The sequence below is a fragment of the Pavona decussata genome, unplaced genomic scaffold (assembly GCF_977016875.1).
Source record: "Pavona decussata unplaced genomic scaffold, jaPavDecu1.1 SCAFFOLD_155, whole genome shotgun sequence".
NCBI classification, from domain to species: Eukaryota; Metazoa; Cnidaria; class Anthozoa; order Scleractinia; family Agariciidae; genus Pavona; species Pavona decussata.
The window spans coordinates 3,359,432-3,374,845 of record NW_028145567.1 but is presented as its reverse complement, the minus strand read 5'-3'; the positions used below and the strand labels follow the sequence as shown (position 1 = coordinate 3,374,845).

Sequence of the window (15,414 nt, the reverse complement as noted above, 5' to 3'; positions counted from 1 at the left end):
AAGTTTAATGAGAAATGGACGCTTCTATCACCCTCCATAGTTTGATAAGTAATAAGGATTTATTATATGAAAAGAAAAAAAATTGAACCTTCAACACGGATGTTACTAAAACCGGGAACGGATAACTGGAGTCTGGGAACGAGTGTACAGCGGTAATCCCTATAAGAATTCAAAATAGGCTATTTAATGCAACTTAAAGATCGCCTTTAAGGTTTATCTTAGACTTTTTGGCAGATATTCAGGGTTAAGTTTTATAACAGGAATTAAGAATCCCACCGCAGGAAAGATTTGAAGCTTTTTTGAATCAGTCTCACCCCTTCGTCGAAAAGTAAATTAGTTTTAAATTTTAGACTAAACTTACTGATTTTCCAAGACTCCAAAAGAGGCAGCCAAGACTCAAGGCAAAAACTCGAAATTCTATCCTGAAAATTTCTCTTCTAACGTCTCAGTTTTAAATCAGAGATTCGATTAACTAAACGAAATTGAAACATTCGTTGTATATTTATAAAACATATTAACCACATCATATAATGGGTCTGTTTTTGTATGCATGGCCAACCAACCAATCTCTTGCGCACATTAAGTGGCACGAGCAACCCACTCACGTAACTAACTAAGCCTTCGAGGGCAGATGTGTTCCATCAGGTTGGACTTTCAAAAGGTTCAAAGAGGCATTGATCCAAATTAATCGCGAGTTAAATTTACCCCTCAAAACGTTTTCGAATACAATTTGGCGTGGGAAAATGACAAAAGTTTCTTGGATTTATTTTCAGATAGGTCGGCCTGCACGAACGCGTGTAACGGCTTGCATATCGGCAAAATTTTTGCATGTTTAAAGACTGTTTTTGTTTTTGTTTTTGTGAGGGACTGGCTCACCAAAAAGGTAAGTATTTTTTTCAAATTAAACACTAAGTAAATAAAATGAAACAGTTTGCAACAATCCAAAATATATTTCAGTTGTTCTTGCCTTTGTTGTTTGTTCTATCAAGATTGTCACCTCCGCCGTTGGGATCAGTCTGCAGTCAGTATTTTGATCCAGGTCTTCAGGTGATCCGGCACCACTCATCGGTTTTGCTTTGAGAGCTAACCGCTGGACTGCCGTGATAAAAAACCGGAAGTAGAAGTTATTTCCCGGAAGAGGTGCATGACTCTACTCTCCAGTGATGTTCGTCTTTCCTTCAGTTTCAGAGTCAATTTATGCGAAAAAAGGATGGGAACCTTGGCCTTGAAACCCGGTCTTTTATTAGCGTTATTGTTTACTGTTGCGTGTCCATGTGTTTATTCTGTAAGATGCCACGATCTTCCGAGGAGCCTATCAAAAGTTTATAGCCGATCAAAGTGCCATTCTTATAGAACCGCCGTGAACGAGTTGAGCCGGCCGCCCGACGGACAAGACAGATTAAACAACGCTGGTAAGCATTACATGTTAAGTATGCTGTGTTGAGACAAAAGCACCATCAAAACTGTTTGAAAGAACAACTCAAGATAGGTAAACTGAACGAAGGGAAATGAGTTGCACACCGTTCGCGAACGGGTATATCGGTATTTCCTTTTGACTGAGGCTTTGAATTCGTTCGTCTCACGAAGTACGATCATTTACATGATGGTAATGCGAGAGTACAGTGCACAGTGCATTTGACATTAATATTATGTTATTTTAGACTCCATAATGTATTTTTAAAGTCAACGACAGTGCATTATGACGGGATATTTTGTATGAATTCCATTTAATTTTAATCTATTTTCTCAGGATCAGTGAACATTGTGTCACGCACGGGAAAATCCCTTCCGTTTCCAAGAATTCCCGTCACAATGATTATCTTTCAAACATAAATAACGGCCTTTGTGGTGAATTCAATTAGTGACATTTTTTTCTAATAAGTAGCATAACTAGGAGTAACTATGAACATTAGTTGCCTGCAGTTATGCAGAAGTGTAATAAAATCAGTTCTGTAAAATTGCCATAGTCCTGTTCTGTGTACATGCGACTCCGTTAGGATCACCGTCAATTCAGAATTGACATGATGTTTTTAGGATAAACTGAACTCCAGAATTTCGAATCAACCTCAGTGATTTTTCTCCCAAGCGAACAGCCCCCAGTTAATCGGGATTAAAAATACATGGCACGCTTCCTAACTCATGCAGCTGTTGACGTCTTGTTCTACGCGTGACAAATGTTTGTACTGGCGAGACATGGAGCACTGTCTCTTGGACTCTCTTGTAAAGCGACACTACTGAGCAGCGCAATCAGGGTACAGTGTGCGTGTAATGGTAGGGTTTTTGCAGTTGATTTATAGAGGGGAATCATTTGAACTGCTCATGACAAAACTGTTTCAAAAATACACCTTTCTGGCAAGCCTGTTATCTCTCATTAATCGGAGTAATCGTAGTTTTCGTTGTTTTTCAGTTGCGGAAAGCAAATTTACACCTTTGAACTACGACGAAACTTTTGCCTATGGTTGTTTGCACGAGATCCCAATCCCAAACACTACATTGGATACAACGTTTACACCCCAGCAAGAAAAAGCGGTTCTCATGGAAATATTCAACCAAACGGGAGGCCACAGCTGGTACAACAGAATGCACTGGGAAAATCACTCAGTATCTCACTGTAACTGGTATGGAATTACATGCGATCGCACTGGCCGTTACGTTATTAGCATATTCTTAACAAACAACAACTTAACTGGTAGACTTCCGGGAAGCCTATGGAAATTTCGTAATTTACAGGGCTTATGCATTGCTAGTAACAATGGTTTGCAAGGTAGTATTAGTGGGATTGTGTCTGCTAATATGACCGCATTGTTACGACTCGAGCTTGCCTTTAACAAATTGTCCGGCCGGATTCCCGGTGAAATTTTGGTGCAGATGAGATCGCTGGTAAAACTCCAACTTTGCTGCCAAATAGGAAATGGCCTTTCTGGGAAAATTCCTGAGGACATCGGAAACTTGACAGAATTGCAAGTGCTCAGTCTAGGGGAAAACAAATTGCATGGCTCAATACCAGCAAGCACTGGGAAATTGAAAAAACTCTGGTTTTTGGATCTTGAATCGGCCAGAAATTTACGAGGTGGATTTGAAAATCTATTTAATCTGTCATCTTTACGTTTTATGCACCTTTCTCTTGCTGGGTTAAACGGAACTCCACCCGATGAATTTGGGTTGTTTTTCCCTGCAATGATCGAGTGCCTGATACCAGGAAATAATTTTTCTGGAAACATTCCATCAACGATTGGTAACATGACAAACTTATGGCATTTGAACTTCGCAAATAACGATTTTACTGGACAAATTCCGAAAAGCGTTGGCTCAATACCAAGGCTCCAAATTGTTGACTTCCATGAGAATGATTTAACAATGCTAGAGAAAGGAATTCAGTTTAAGTCGCAGTCGTTGGAAGTGCTCATTCTAGCAAACAATAAAAAGCTGGATATGAGGTTCGAGGACTTTTTGGAGGCGTTGGGACCGATAAATCAATCCTTGCGTATTCTAAACATAAGCCAGTGTCATTTCCATGGCATAATTCCGGTGAAGTTGTGGGACTTTCAAAGCTTGATTTCTGTAGATTTAAGTGAGAATAGTCTGTCAGGAGAGCTTCCATCGCCCTCTGATAACATGTTGTTTCTACTCGATCTTGATGTTTCCACAAACGACCTTTCAGGTCAAATTCCTCAACAGTTTGCGAAACTACTTGCTTTGGAAGTTCTTGACGTTTCAACGAATCCCCACATGGAGGAAAAGGACGAAAGTGGAACATTGCCAAACTACATGACGGTTGATTTTACAACTTTAACGCGCCGAAATCCTTCAGATAAATTCAAATGTCCCAATGCACGTCTCAGCTACAATAATGGTTTGGTGATCTTAGATCCACGTTACTATCATTATCGTCTATGCATTTGCGATATCGGGTACTACGGCTCAGGTAAAACCTGTATAACTTGCATGAAAGGCGCGGTATGTAAAGATCAAATGCCTCCTGCGCAACATATGGTTATGAACATAGGATATTGGCCGTCATCATGCGACAAAAACGTGACTCATCTGGTTGAGTGCTCACGAGTATTAGGTGCCGTTCATATTTTGAGATATTATTTCTTTTAAGGCGTCTTTTGATCGCATTTTCGCTTTCGTTCATTCCGCGGGCTTCGTCGTTTCAGACCATTGCAGTTTGCTTTGTTCTCTTGGCCTCCCTTTGCTTCCAGCTTCTCGCCAAGCCGTTCGATGACTCCTACCAGAAAATAGCTTTGGAAAACTCAGCGGAGACCCTGGTTCTTCTGACCCTTCATTTCTCTTTCATGAACATCAGATATGCATTCCTGAATCCGGACTCGTCCGCCTCGATAGTTTGGATGCTTGTGGTGGTTAACGTCGTTCTACTCTGCGGTATAGTCCTTTGTATTATTCTCTTACTTGGAAGAGCTCATGTGGTACGGGTTCCCCAAACGGTCCCTCAGAGGGAGGGTGATGAGGAAGGTACATCAGTTCAGCAAGAGCATACCGCCTCGTCGCCGCTGATTAGTGGTGGACAAGAGGATCATTATGGTACATTTAATGAACCACAAAATTGCCATTAATGTTGAAACAATAAAGGAACCCGAAGCGTAGTCGTTTGTAAAATTCAATTTAGGGGGAACACCAAATGATCATGATAGTGTACACAAAGTCAAGCTTAAGCAACTTTCCACCGTATAACTAACAATTGTTTTACCAGATCGAGTGGACTATTCTTCTATTATGTAAAGTTAAATGAGGAGATTTTGAAAACGTTTCCGTCGAAAGACATGCTTATTTCTATCATTTGTCAAGGTCTCCTTTAGTGGAATCTGAGCTTATATCTTGTTTAAGGCACTTTTTACAGCGTTGTGAATACAGCATTTGAAAAGGCTGGGAACTGTTTTTAAATATCTTTGATTTAAATATATACCCTAGGATTACATCGCGGACTGGAACGTTAGAGACTCCAAAGCATAATTAGGATTATGATAATTAGATTACCTGTAACTCAATAAGCCATTTCCGAGTTGCTGTGAACCTCATTATGAAAGCGAGGCTAAGTGCAAAACTTTTCATGTGAAAATTAGTTTTGTTTGGATATGAATGAAAACTAATTTTTATAACAAAAACTTTGCACTTAGCCTCGCTTTCATAATGAGGTTCAAAGCAACTCGGAAATGGTCTATTTTTTCTGACGTGACTGGCATATATTATCACTCAACTTATTATTTTATGGGTCACGGATAAATTTCCATTTTGTGTCTCCGACAGTTTATTTCTGTAATACAAACAATTGACTCGATTCTCATAAAAAACACAAGACGCCTGGAGGCATTCACGTGGGATATTTTGGTACTTGGTCGATGTAAGGATTAGCTTTAATTACCTTTAATTAATAATTTGAATGGGTACCCACAGTTACAGTGTTCAGTAAACGTACAAATAATAAAAATGCAATTGTTGACACTCAGTTCAGTATTACAAACAGTGTTACTTGTAGTGTCTCCAAAAAATTATAACAGAATGGGGTTGGTAGAAAAAGTAACACTTCTTACTTTTGCATCAGACATGGTGTGTTGCATAAGACAAGTGACACAGAAATGACTCACTCCGATCTATATTCCCGCTCGACTCAAGGCCGCCAATAGGCCTCTTTATACTGCTTTATATCACTGTCGTGGGAATAAACTAGCTATTGCTATGGCTAAGAGGAGAAACCACGCAAACCAAACGCAACAAGTTTATTTTCCAGCTATATAAAATTGAACAGTAACGACAACAAACCCAAGTGATATAACATGGAAAATACTCATATCAAGTTTTGGCTGTACAACTCAGGCGCATTCAAGAAGTGCCCCAGTAGTCAAAGACGTTTCAGTTTGAACGAAACACTTTTTGTAATGTTCTTTGTTTGAACATTATACTTGATCCTGAAATCTTAAAGTGACATTAGGTAATCTTTTAAAGCACGAGATGTGAGACAGTGGTTGTCTTAGCCTGCGTGCAGTCACAGTTGAGATTTAATCCGTTCGCGAGTAAAATGTGTTTGTTTACGTGACTAAAAATCCTTGTTTCATCAAAAAGTTCCCGAAAACTGTCAGGAGTACGAGGATTCGGTCCTAAAAAATAGTATTTCAGTGAAAATTGACAATCAAACATCTATTTTTTGTGAGGCAGATTCCCACAAATGCATTTTCGACTAAATCCGTCGCGCCGGTGATGATTTGTCATCGATTTGCGATGTCGTCGATGCGTAATTTCTTCGCCGTGAACTCTCGAATTAAATGTCCACTGTTCAAACTGTCGAGTACTCCTTAGAAGTTATTCTTTCGATTTACCGTTTCAAAAAGGTTTGTTTTCTTTCTGAAAACGACATATTGGAGTATTGAAAGTTTACTCGAAAACAAACATGGCAGCCATTTTTATTTTTATGCGTGGGACAAAAGGTTCCGGGACAAGTTGTGAGAGCATCACACGTCAAAAACGACTATTATACTAACGACGTACAATTTAAAAGAAAAGTCTATAAGAACATTGTGGAAATATCTCGATTTATGCAAATTGAGAGTTGTTTGACTTTGTTCCGTTTTATTTTAGACGTTTGTTTTAAAACAAATATCTTAAAATCGCTGCCACTTAAAGGGGAAGTAACACGCAAATTTGCTGTCATTTCATAACCCAAAAATGTTTGACTGTTAGCAGAAACAACGAAATTATTGTCAAGTTTGTTATAAATTATCACGCCAGTGCAATAAAACTGTCGATTAGTGCATCTGGTCAGAGACAGAGTAGGTCGGTATGGATTGAAACTTGAAAAATGTTAGGCTAATGTTTTTCAAGTTCTCGCATTTTTGTTTCCAAAATGGGCTAGAATAGATCACGAGTTGTTCCTTTCAAGAATTGAGTTGATTTCTTTCCTCTCGTCATTCTAGAATTATTTGGCAGCTGATTGAAGGTCTTATTTCATCATTTTTAGCAAAAGATAAAAAAACTCCTTGATACTTCCCCTTTAAGAAGCTCAATATGCACTTACAATGTTTTGTTATGATAAAAGACCTTAGGGAAAAATGAGAAAGTAATGGGTTTTCTTTTTCTTGATATTTCAATGAAAAATGTGCAATAACTAAAATTAACCTGTAAAAATTGATTCTTTATTTACTCCTATAATTTTGCCCACAAGTCTGAAAGTTCAAATTCTGAAAGTTTCGTTGGTAAGTTACTGACTAGATTTCGAGAAGATCGACGTCGTTTAAAATGAAAGGCCTTTCATTATCGTTGCTATGCTAACAACTGTTGTTTGGAAACCAACAAAAAATACCTTTCGATTTTAGTTTGAAAAGGTGGTGTGGTATGTGGGAAATCCAAGCATAACTTTATGCCAAATTTTAATTTGACAAGATCCACATCCTTGGCCAGAAAACCTGTTGCGAACCTCCTCAAGATTTGCTTGCGTAAGAAAACGTCACAAAGAAGATACTACTGAAACCAGATCGGATGTCACCCGAAACGGAAGGGGCGAATCTTTTGCTTTCAATCTTTTTGTTTGGTTTCAGCTTCGATTAACTCTTGATCAACGAGTATGTTTGGAAGTTCTTCCTTCAATTCAGGCATTATGTTAGCGTCAGTGCTAACACTTGCTTTTGTCATTGGTTGTTGTGTAAGAAGCCAGCCTTTTAAGCTTGATACAAGGCTTTCATCGAGAGCGGGATTAAAGTTCCTTTCTCATCGAACACTGAGCATGAGCGAGCTGAGATCTGAACGAGAAGGATCAAACAACGCTGGTGAGTAATTGCTTTTTTCTAAGATAGCAGAAACATCGACATTGTAAAGAGAAGACCTTCAAATTTGTGGGATTAGAAATTTTTAGAATCAATTTTTGTTTCAGCTTTAGCAATATAGCTTAGTATACTAGCAGGGGAACCGTTTCGCTGGCATCTCTGTTCGGAAGGCCTTAAAGAGGAAGTGCCATGAGGTTTTTGTTCTTTTGTTACTTTAAAAATGGTGAAATAAGACCTTCACTTAGCTACAAAATAATTCTAGAACAACGAAAGGAAAGAAATCAACTTAATTCCTCATAGGAACAATTTGCGAGCTGTTCTAGCGCATTTTGGAAACACAAATTGCACTGAGGTGATAATTTATAACAAAACCAAAAATTATTTGTGTTTGGTTTCTGTTAACAGACAAATATGTTTGGGTTTTGAAATCACATCGAATTCGTGTGGTACTTCCCAGACTTTAATTCGCTCATGAAATAAACCTAAATTTCTTTGGGAGATAATCGAACGTCTGAAACTCTCTTTCGTTTGATCGCGGTCAACAGGAGTTTAGGAAAGCCAAGAGAAGGAGGAAATTCGGTATTTCCTAAGGTTAACACCAACCAAGTTTGTAACTTTAAATATTAAATATTATTAATAATATTAATATTAAGTATTATTAATATTATTAAATATTAGATACAGTAGGTGAACTTGTCGCTAGCAAAGAGAAAGCAATAATTTTTGAGATCTGATACCTTTCGCATAAAAAAAATTGCGCTGAGAATTTTTGTACTGCTTAACTCACTTGAATTAAGGAATGGGGCAGAGTAAAACAGGCCCAAAATAAAAAAAAAATGTAAATAATTTTTGTCTGAGATTTTGTTAATTTCGTGCGCGGTTTGTCATTTTTTGTCAGCTTCAGCTTTTAGGAACTGACATGCGGATTCTGATAAACATTACCATTTTAAATATAGAATTAAACGTTTATTCAGTTACCTAAAGAATACGAAGAGAACAAACGTTAACCTTGTTATCCTTAACAAATTATTATCTTTGGCGAAGGCCTTGCACCGACCTGGGTAAACAGAAAACGACTTTTATAGCACGTCGCTTCAATTTCCTCATGGGTGCCCATGGGTGCTTCTAGTATAAATTTATGGAAAATTGAAAGCTGCATTAACTCAGTTTCCACTTCAAATTTATAATGGCATTGTCAAACTACCCGTCAGTTGGCAAGTTCGGCTCCAACTAAGTTCGCAACTTTGGACTACTGGCGCCAGTTGTTCAAAGAACGGACAACTTTATCCGCGGGGATAAAATGTATTAAGGCCCATTTAAACGGTTTCAACATTTGACCAACATTCGTTCAGCAAAAGTTGAACGGATGTTGGACAAATGCTGAACGTAGTGTTCTAAAACGGCTTCAACGCCATTTAAAATGTTCAAGAGCAAAGGGAATGTTGAATGAAAGTTTAAACCAATTTAAATTTGATTCAACACGCTTTCAACATTTTTTACACTTTCAACAATGTTGAACGACCTGTTCAAACGCCCCCGACAATTGGTTCAACAAAGTGTTGAACGCATGTTGAAGCAAACGTTGAAACCGTGTAAACGGGGCTTTAGGTGGAGTGCATCAGAGATTTTATCCGTTGGATAGCGATTTATCCACTAACAAACGTTAGGGGCCTGCTGAAATTTGGGAAGGCTCCGCTTTCAGACTTTAAGCTTTCGCTATTGTCAGGCTCGCCCATTTCATTTTTGGCATTTAATCTACTATTCATTTCAAATCACAATGAGAAATTTGACGCTGACCTCTGTTGAGACTTACATGAGTAAACAACAGTTTGAACAAAGCCATCTGTGATACCTGGTCGAGAATAAGGCACAATGCGAAGCTAATTTTATAGTCGTCATCTGCATTTTTGAGCCGGGGAGTACTGCTTATAGTTTCGTATTCAATTGCTTGGAAAAGTGAAATATTTAGACCAATTTTGTGCTGACTTTTTACCTTCTTGCAAAATGGTTGCCAACAAATAGCGCACTCTTAAGTTAATTATTTCTTTAATTGATTCCACAAATTTAGCGAACCAGCCAGCCCCCAATGCTATGAAATAGATGATAAGTACACGATGAAAATTCTCAGAAAAAAATTTTCCGAGCACCCAGCAGGAATCAAACCCACGCCCTTTCAGTTACTAGTTTGTATGCTCCAACCACTGAGCTATTGGTAACTCATATGGTAAGCACGTCACAGGCTTGGGGTTATAAATCTCAGGACTTCGCATCTTGCGAGTACACTCGACACCAATCACAAGCAAATTACCCGCATCACGCAAGCACATTAACCGCTAAAGTACCTGCATCTCCCAGACACATTAAATATCATATATTTATTTTTGCATGATTATGTCATTACGCAAGTTGACGTTCGTAATTTGGTTCGATACTACTTTGGCCATATTTTGTAAATTTGTAAACTTATTTTTCACGTTCCCCGAGACCAGGGTGGAATAGATATAAGACTGATCCCTGTCTGTTGCACCTCTGTTCCTTAGGCGATCAGAATAAACCTACAGCCTCGAACTACTGCTTGCGAAACATCCCGATCCCAAACACTACATTGGATACAACATTTACACCCGAGCAAGAAAACGCGGTGCTCATGGAAATATTTCGCAAAACTGGGGGTAATAATTGGAAACGCAAAACACGTTGGGGAAATCACTCAGGTTCTCACTGCTCTTGGTATGGAATAACATGCGATCGCACTTCTCGTTATGTTACCGTCATCTCACTAGCCCGGAACAACTTGATTGGAACTCTTCCTGGGAGCCTGTGGAGGTTACGCAATTTACAGGGCTTGTGCATGGGCGGCAACAATAGGTTGCTTGGTAGGCTGGATGACATTCTTTCTGCCAATATGACCAAAATTCTCCGTATCGACCTTGCCTTTAACAAACTGTCTGGCCGCATCCCCGGTGGAAGTTTGGTGCAGATGAAGTCCCTGGTAAAAATACACCTTTGCTGCCAAATGGGGGAACCTCTTTCAGGGGAAATTCCAGACGACATTGGAAACTTAACACATTTGCAAGTTCTCAGTCTCGGGGGAAGCAGACTGTATGGTCCAATACCGAATAGTACTGAAAAACTGAAAAAGCTCTGGTTTTTGGATCTTGAATACACCACATATCTACGTAGTGGCTTTGAAAATCTGTTAAAGTTAACATCCTTACGTTACATGATGCTTGCTTTTAGTGGCTTTACAGGAACTCTGCCCGACGATTTTGGATTACATTTCCCTGCAATGATCGAGTGTGTCTTGAAAGGAAACAATTTCACTGGTAACATTCCTTCGACAATTGGCAACATGAAAATCTTAAAACATTTAAACTTGGAAGATAACAATTTCTCGGGACAAATTCCGAAAAACATTGGTTCAATGCCCAGGCTTCAAGTTGCATTTTTCAATGGGAATCGCTTAACATCACTAGAAAAGGGAATGCAATTTAATTCGAAATCGTTGGAGGTGCTGGTTTTGTCTGGTAATAAACACCTTACTATGAGTTTAAATGGTTTGGTTGACGCAATGGAACCGCTATTGAAGTCGTTGCGTATCCTTAACATAAGTGAGTGTAGCTTTTACGGCACAATCCCAAACAGACTGTGGATGTTTCAAAGCTTGATCTCTGTAGATTTAAGTCGAAACAGATTGTATGGAGAGCTTTCGTCGCCCACTGCCGACAACCCGCTTTTTCTCTCCAATCTGAATGTTTCTGCAAACAATCTCTCAGGCGAAATTCCTCAAATTGCGTTAATTTCTCTGAAAGTTCTTGACGTTTCAAAGAATAGACACATGCATGAAACAGACGAACGCGGACTGTTACCGAACTTTATAAAAGTTGATTTTACAACTTCAGCGCACAAAAATCCTGCCGACAAGTTCAAATGCCCCAATCTACGTCTTACGTACAACAATGGATTGGTGATCGTAGATCCTAGCTATTATAGTTATCGTCTTTGCATCTGCGACATTGGGTATTACGGTTCAGGAAAAACTTGCATGCCTTGTATGCGAGGGGCTTTGTGTAAAGATCAAAGGCCACCGGCGCAGAACATGGTCATGAACGTGGGATATTGGCCATCATCACGTGATAATAACGTGACCCATCTGGTTGAATGCTCACGAGCACTTGGTATTAATCCGCTAGAAAACACATCATGTAATCCAACAGGCACTTGTGACTGTGGTATTGAATGGGTGAAGGAGGAAAACAAGACAAACATCAAGCCATCTACGGTTTGTAGGAAATCATGTCTCTGTCGTAATGGAAGTAAAGAACGATTTTGTTCAAATTGCAAAGATGGCTTTTACAGGCAGGGGATGCTATGCTACCCCTGCTCCCAAAATAATACCAATGTCTATTTGTTGGTTGCACTTGTTGTATTGACCGTGGCGTTGATCATTGTAGCGTTTACATTTCTTTACGAGAGGAAACGCTTTCTTTCAATTGCATTTGTGTTTGCTCAAATTTCTCTTTTAGCTGTATTAGCCATGCTTCGAAAAATTCCAGGCTGGCTTGTTGAACTCAACACAGTAGGTCTTTTTCTTGGCTTGGTTGGAAGAGGTAAAGCTGCACGAGGAATTTTGAAGATAGGCGTCTTTTATTTCCAGACCATGGATGCTTTGATTTCCAACACAGATATCTGGCCAAATAAGGTTCTCGAAACTCAGCGATATATCAGTAATGTGTTTAACATTCGCTTTTCAGGTTTGGGTTGTGTGATTCCTCAATTGTTTACACCATTGGGCGAGTTGCTGACTGTAATCCTCCTGCCAGTCATCTGTATTGTAGGTATTTGGTTGTTTTATTGTCTCGGGTGTGCTGTTCTAAAACTTCGTAATTTGTACGATAGGCGATTTCGGTTACGCAATAGCTGTTTGCAGCTATCTATCGTAGCCCTTAGCCTCACATATTTTCCCATTGTAAAGAAAACAGCTTCTGTCTTGGCTCGTTGCGGAGAGGACAGTGGGTATCACTACCTCACCGTGGCTGAAGTGCGATGGTCCAGTTTACACCATATTACAGGCGTTCGGTTGGCTTGCATTGGTAGTATACGTGATCGGAATACCTTTTGGAGTGTTCTTGCCGCTTCTGCGAATAAAGGTTGCCAAGAGAGAGCAACTGTTCCAACGAGAACAAGAAATCTTAGACAGTTGGCTAGGCTCTCTGTACCTGCCATATAAGAAAGAATTCCGTTCCTATTTCGAGATATTATTTATTTTGAGGTGTCTGTTGATTGCGTTCTCGCTTTCTTTCATCCCGCGGGCTTCGTCGTTTCAGACCATTGCAGTTTGCTTTGTTCTGTTAGCCTCCCTTTGCATTCAGCTTGTCTTCAGGCCTTTTGAGGACTCCTACCAAAAGATCGCCTTAGAAAATTCAGCAGAAACCCTGGTTCTTCTGACCCTTCATTTCTCTTTCATGAACGTCAGATATGCAGTCCTGAAGCCGGCTTCGTCGGCGTCTATTGTTTGGATGCTTGTGGCGGTTAATGGCGTTGTTCTGTGCATCATAGTCCTTTGCATAATCATGTTGCTCGGAAGGTCTCATGTGGTACAAACTGCTCCCATTACACATCAAAGCGAGGAAGACGAAGAACTCGACACGCCCGTCCAGGAAATAGATACCTCTACATCACCACTGATCATGAACACGGGAACGATGTCAGACGCTTGATGCCTTGCAAAATGGGGAATAACTAAATGATGAAACTGGTCTTTTACCCACAATCTTCAGATTGACGCTCCTCGCTGAAGCTAAAATTCAAACTCCATCGTAGACTGAAATGAGTCATCAGTGCCACGAGGAAGTTCTTGTACAGCATTATTCAGCAAATTAGCTTTCATTTTGAATGGTTCCCTACGGTATAACGAAAGAGTGTTCTTTCCTAACCACTCTTCAAAACTGGATTAAATTTTCGTTGTTTCAGCGCCATAGTAAACTAATACGTTTGAGTTCTACTGACAGATTGTTAAGTAATTGTGACGAAACTGAGAGGTGTATTCCAAAGTTTTGTTTTCGACTGAGTTACAGTCGATGATTCTTTATTTAATAAGAGTAGACATTGATTACCGGTGACCCAGAAGTTTACATAGTGACGCTCCGAAATAAGGAAAGAAAACGAAAACGACAACCATATCGAAAGAATGACCATTAAAAAGAATACTCAATGCTTAAATATTCATTTGAGGAATTTCCCACTAACACCCTTCTTTCGGGCAACTTCTTTCTTTGCAGTCTTCAGTAGCGCTCAAGTCTAGAAAGCAGCCTTGAACAGCTGCTTCGGCCTTACTGGGGCTCGTCTTCACCTGATATTCTGGGCCCAGTTGTTCGAAAGCTGATTAACGCTAATACCCGAGATTTGTGTCTCGCTCGTAAAAAAAAAAAAATTAATAGCTGATTTTTAGCTTAAGGTAAAGAAAAGTTTAATTCAAAACTAAAGGGCAAAAATCTTTTGGAAAAATACATATTAAACTCGAATCAAAGTTTACGTTTACCCAGGATTATTTTAATCCGGCTTTGAACAACTAGGCCCTGGTAGTCATTCTAGACAAGAGCTTAGTGCAGAGAGATTGGTTAGTAGTCACGTCACACATTAAGCGTGGTGAAGTATTAGCAAGTCTCATTTTGCGAAATACGCCAACAATGCTTTAAACACACCTTTAGTTGGAGGGGTTTGATGGATCCGGTTACTAGTTACTAGAGTGGAACGTCTGTTGCGATATTTAAAATGGCGGACGGCGGCGAGGACACTGAGACACGATGCAAAATACTCCACGAGTAAGGCTTGATTTTCCCCTTTTCTTCACTTTTCCCAAATACTCCACGATTCGTAGAGTATTTTGCCACGTGTCCACGGTCTTTACCGCCGTCCGCCAGTTTTTTATATTGTGAAGTCACCCTGGAGACGAGCGAGTTGCTCTCGAATCACCTGGTCTTTGTATTTTGGCCTTGAAGCAAAACACAATTTTTTTGAGAATATTTTAAGGAATGGTTTCTCTGAAAGCAAATAGTGTTAAGAATTACCAGCTTTACTGTACTCTTGCCGTAATTCTTGGTCGCATGTCGACCTTCTTGTTGTTACATATTTCATATATACCTGTAAAACACGGAAAAACTCCCTAAAATAGAAAGGCTACCAAGTTTCCTTTTTCATTAGTTTTGAAATAAATACCATGCTTTAATGAAAGCAAATGTTTTGGTGACAAATTCCACGTGAAATGAAACCAAAATTCAAGGTAATCAAATGAGCTAGCTATTGTAGTCGTTGTTAATTATTGTCACAAAATAAGTTGAAATTTGAGCAATACTACTTCATTGTTGTTACCTTTATTGGACTCTTTCTGTTATTTCCTTCTATTTTATGCAAAAGTTCATTGTACGTAAGTACTGTATGTGAATTAAAATGTATGCATTTCACAGATGAACATTTTGGACATGTTATTAAATAAAAAGATCGGAATGTAGAATAGAACCGCAACCAGGTGCCTCAAAGTTTGGTGCCCACAACCACAGCTCGCACAGCTTAAGGTCACTTTTTGAGCTTCATCCATGACCGTTTATCGGCTTTCAAGCAAGTCATCCATAATAGTGTA

The 15,414-nt window shown here is 39.3% G+C and overlaps 2 pseudogenes across 2 annotated transcripts in view; both read left to right on the top strand.

Annotated features, from left to right (window-relative positions):
- LOC146465909 (putative leucine-rich repeat-containing protein DDB_G0281931) overlaps positions 1-14,224 on the top strand; it is a 31,009-nt pseudogene extending 16,785 nt beyond the window's left edge. The window contains exons 2-3 of the transcript XR_014868178.1: positions 7,676-7,778; positions 10,316-14,224. The product of XR_014868178.1 is annotated as a putative leucine-rich repeat-containing protein DDB_G0281931 (transcript). The remainder of the gene's footprint in view (positions 1-7,675; positions 7,779-10,315) is intronic.
- Positions 43-5,468, top strand: LOC146465910 (uncharacterized; annotated as a pseudogene). Its single transcript, XR_014868181.1, has 2 exons — positions 43-1,412; positions 2,408-5,468. The product of XR_014868181.1 is annotated as an uncharacterized LOC146465910 (transcript).
- Positions 14,225-15,414: the final 1,190 nt, after the last annotated feature.